The 5,248-nt window shown below is 41.0% G+C and overlaps 1 non-coding gene across 1 annotated transcript; it reads right to left on the reverse strand.

Annotated features, from left to right (window-relative positions):
- Positions 1-4,355: 4,355 nt before the first annotated feature.
- On the reverse strand, positions 4,356-4,462 carry LOC125582680. Its single transcript, XR_007320136.1, has one exon. It is a non-coding gene; the product is annotated as a small nucleolar RNA R71 (small nucleolar RNA).
- Positions 4,463-5,248: the final 786 nt, after the last annotated feature.

Raw genomic sequence — 5,248 nt, forward strand, 5'->3', positions numbered from 1 at the left:
TGATTGCTATCGGGCTGGTGCTTTGGGAGTTTTATTTCTTTCTTTTTCAGACTTGCGGTTTTTATGGATTTATCGATTTTTTTCGAGAATTATTATGTTATTTGGATTTATGGCTATTTATTTGATTTATGGTGTTTGGAGACGATTCATGAGGATTAATAAATGAGGTTTTCAGGATTATTATTTTTATTATTTATTTTGGAAAATACGGGTGTTACAAATTGGTATCAGACCGGGGTTCCGTCCCGGCTCTGACCCGGGATGACGATTTGTTCGGACGTGGTTTCGACTCGGTTTTGACTCAGTTTTAATTTGTTTTAATCGATTTTAAAATATTTTTGAATCTGGAGATTTGAGACTTTTAAAAGAAGAAAAATACAACACTGTTCTGTTTAGTAACTTTTAATCCAATTGTCTTTTTATTGACGATGAGTAAATCCGTTCTCTAGCTAACAAGGTTTCAGCCAGATGTTCGAGAGATGGATGATGTCACAGTTTGATAGATTGCTCAGGTGTGTATCAGTTTCGTCAGCCGTATTCGGAGATTGTCTGCATGTGGATGTGTGACGGTGTTGCCACCACCCAAATTTCAAGCCATCTCTCCACGAGTTTTCGTTATTGGAGATTATGTGGTATGAGATGTGTGCCATGAGTTGGCATGTGTTATTCGTATAGAGTTACTGCAATGGAGGCATGGTTATTTGTAAACTCGTTGGGATCGCTTTTGGATTGGGGTGCGACAACTTGTGTTGTGTTATATTGGAGTTACACTTGGTATGTTTTTCAGTTTTTGGCAGTGTTGATCATTTCAGAGATGTGTCAGTTTGGACAGCTGACATAGAAACGTTGGGAGCTATTTATATTGATTGCGGTGTACCAGTTATGCTTGGAGGGCCTATTGGTTCAGAGACTCGTTAGAGATGGAGTTGTGTTTTGCTATATCATTCTTGGGATGGACTTGTTATCACGACATCGAGTACTGTTGGATTTCCTGAGGGAGTTCATATTTCTGGTGCAGAGCAGATTTTATTTGCATACATGCTACATGCAGAGGAGTTATTGGATATGGGGAGTAAATGGATTTTGGTGATCATTTCGATGGTCAACATGAGTTCCAGGATCATCTAGTTATCTCAGAGTATGGAGATGTATTTGAGCCCTTGGAAGGGCTGTCACCAGCTAGAGGAGATGTTCTTACGATCGAGTTGGAGCCCGGGACAGCACCGGTTTCACGAGTTCTATACCGATTAGCGCCAGGAGAGATGGCTGAGCTGAAAGAACATATGGAAGATTCAGCAGACAAGAGATTTATCAGGCCGAGTAATTCGCCGTGGGGAGCACCAGTGTTGTTTGGAAAGAAAAAAATGATGGTAGTTTCAGGCTTTGTATCGACTACATAGACTTGAACATGGTAACCATCATATTGATGAGTTGTTGAATTAGCTGCATGGAGGTTCACGGTTCTCGAAGGTTGTCTTGGCATCAGGACATCATCAGATTGCCATAGTTGAGGAGTATGTACGGAATGTGGGTTTCCGTATACGTTATGGATATTATGAGTTTCGGTGATATCATTTTGGATCGACGAATGCACCGATGGCATTTCAGAAGCTTATGAATGATGTCTTTCGCGAACACTTGGACAAGTGCGCGATTGTACTCATCGACGACCCCACTGAGTTATTCTTGGAGTAGAGGGAGTATGATGAGCGTTTGCGGATTGTGTATTGATGCATGAGGATCAGGACACTCTATATACATTGCATCAGTTGAGACCTCACGAGACCCACTACCCTATTCATGATTCGTAGTGGCTGCAGTGGTATTTGCGTTATAGTTTTGGAGATTGTAATTGTACAGGAAGAAAGTTCAGATTCTCTGGGATCACTGGAGTCTGAAATTTATCTTCATTGATATCTTGCATATTTCTATTGTTTTATCCATTCAACCATGTGCATTTTGATCATATAGATTAGGATTTAGCCATGTTTAGGTTGCATTTTGCATACATGAGTCCTTATCAGGTATTGGAGTACCACATGGAGTACTTGGAGGCATTTGGAGCTCAAAAAGGAGTGTTTAGAGTGGTCATTGGGCGAGCAAGGGATGGGAGCGACCAGTCCGGAGCGACACCACCAAGTCGCTCTGATCACCAGTCTGGAGCGACCAGCCCGGAGCGACACCACCAAGTCGCTCTGATCACCAGTCTGGAGCGACCAGCCCGGAGCGACACCACCAAGTCGCTCTGATCACCAGTCTGGAGCGACCAGTCCGGAGCGACACCACCAAGTCGCTCTGATCACCAGTCTGGAGCGACCTCACTAGAGCGACAGGGAAGAGTCGCTCGCGTATTGATCACCCGGAGACAACGAATCCGGAGCGACCTCTCGCAGCGACACAGCGAGGTCGCTCCCGAATCCGGAGAGTGAAAGATGAACACGGATGAAAGCCTTAAAGATCTTTTCTGAAGCTCAAAATTGGTGGAGACACTGGAAATTGAGTTAGCTTTCCAATGGAAGTGGTTTCAAGTCATTTGGAGCTGTATTGGATAAGTTATAATCGATTTACTACAGGTGTATCAACCCTTGCCGGGGACCACTGGAAAGTTGATGGGATTAACCAACTTCCCACTTTCTTCCACCCACCTTACCTTTGCACGATTTTTCTTACTTTTATGTATAATATCTGCTTTCTTTTTATCATAAGAGTGGGCAAGAAACATCATTATCCAAGTTTGTAATAATTTAACTTGTCAAAACTCTCTCTCTTTGAAATATCATTGTTCTTAGTGTTCTTGAGCTGTTCTTCAATTGTTCATCATCTGTTCTTGAGTTTTAATTTCGTTTTGCTTATTTAATCCTTGTTTATCTTTATTCTCTGTTGTATCTACTTGAATATGCTTCAATCTATTATGAGATTAAGTGTTTTCATGAAGATTAGTGAGTAGTTTCCTTAAGAATTCATGGGTTAGGGAGATTAGAGTAACTTAGTGAAGATCTATGGTGTTATTGTATTAGATCCTTGTATGAACTTGCTTGTTGAGTATTTTTAATGCTTGTTTAGTCTTGATCACTCTAAACCTGATTTCTAAACACTTCTCATCAGACATGATTAGATGAAGTGTTTGAATCAACTCAACTAAGCTCTAGTGAGATTAGCCAAGGACACTTGATGTTAAAATTGCTAGATAGTTATTAAACTTGAACTTAAAGATTGCTTGATTGAATTAAGCCAAAGACATTTGATGTTTAATGATTTCTAAGCAAATGGACATTTACCTAGACATAGGACTTGTCTAAAATTGTGTTTAGACTTAAGAGATTACTTTGATTGAAAGCTTGTCACCTAGATTGGATCTTAGTTACTTGAAGTCAATTCCCAATACCCATGGATTCACTTGTCTAAATTGATTAAAACCTTGTTGTATTGCTCTGTTTGCTATTGCTACTTGTCACACACTCACCACTATTGAATCTGCTTAGCTTAAGAAATGACTTGTATTCTCACTGATTCACATCACTAGGACTGGTTCGACATTCACCCCACTATACTACAACATTTGCAATAGGCAGAAAAACCTATTATCAATTTGGCGCCGTTGCCAATCCTAGTCTGATTGTGACATTGCGTTTGAGTCTTTGCTTGAGACTGAGTTTTACTTTGTTTTTAAGTTACTAATTATCTATCTTCATATATATTTGGATGACAGGTGCATGAACTTGAGAAGCAAAGGATCAACAAATCTTGAACCAAGAGTGGAAAACATCAAAGCCTTAGAAAGAGAGTTGGGAAGACAGAGAAGAGAAAGAGAAAAGCAAGCCCACTTACATAGATTGGGGCTTGAGATGGAGAGAAACCCGAATCAACCGGAAGGTGTCTATGAAGTTGATGATCATAGACAAAATGTCCAAGAAGTTCCTCCTGGAGCTGCTCAAGAGGGCAATGGTCAAGGAGCTGCCAACCTTCGACCTAGACAACCACAACGCCAAGCTAGGGCCATCGGTACATATGATCAACCTAACATAAATGGGAATAGGTTGGGCATTAGGGGACCGCCAGTTGCCAACAACAATTTCGAGATCAAGTCCAGCCTCATCAACATGATTGAAAACAACAAGTACCATGGACTTGCCTTGGAAGACCCACTAGATCACCTTGACAGATTTGATAAATACTGTGGCTTGTCAAAAACAAATGGAGTTTCAGAGGATGCTTTCAAGCTCAGATTGTTTCCCTTCTCTTTGGGAGACAAGGCTCACACTTGGGAGAAAAACATCTCAAGTGATACTATCACAACTTGGGATGAATGCAAGAAGGCCTTCCTCAACAAGTTCTTCTCTGCTACAAGGACTGCAAACCTTAGAAATCAGATCTCTGGTTTTCAACAAAAAGGACTTGAAGGATTTTCAGAGGCATGGGAGAGATTCAGAACCTACTTGTCTCAATGTCCCCACCATGGCTTCAACAATGAGAGCTTGCTAAGCACATTCTACAGAGGAGTCTTGCCTAAATTCAAAAGCCAGCTTGACACTGCAAGCAATGGAAACTACTTGGGGAGGACTGTCGAAGATGCATTAGAACTCTTGGAGAACATGGCACAGAGTGATTCTGTCTACAATGATGAATATGACAGAAGAGACAGAAGTGGGGGAGGAGAAGATATGACCACAAAAAGAGAACTGAAAGCAATACAAGAAAAGATTGACATGCTACTATCAGAAAAGAACAAGAAGGAGGAGTTACATATGGTTTCTGAAGCTGATGGAGTAGAATGCCAAGAAGATATGTACTATGTCAATGCTCAGGGTACATGGTACAAGAAGGAACATGACTATCAAAACCAGAACAACTACCAACAGAAACCCTTCTACAACAACCAACAGAAGCCATTCAACAACTACCAGCCAAAACCATTCTACAACAATCAGCCTAAGCCATTCTACAACAACAACCAAGGTGGTTACCAACCAAAACAGAACTTCCCTCCTGGATTCTCACCAAAACCAAATCAACCTGCACAAGAACAAGCTGGATCATCAACACAACCTCCACAAGAGAGTAGTACTGAAGCGATGCTAAAACAATTATTGGAGGGACAAGCAAGAAGTGAGAAACAATTAGGGTATGAGCTGAAAAATCTACACAACAAGATTGATGGGAATTACCATGATCTAAACAACAAGTTCAAAAACTTGGAGAACCAGTTTGTCTCTATGACAGCCAGCTCAAGTCGCCAACAAGGTACACT

Source organism: Brassica napus, chromosome C2 (genome assembly GCF_020379485.1).
Source record: "Brassica napus cultivar Da-Ae chromosome C2, Da-Ae, whole genome shotgun sequence".
Taxonomy (NCBI): Eukaryota; Viridiplantae; Streptophyta; class Magnoliopsida; order Brassicales; family Brassicaceae; genus Brassica; species Brassica napus.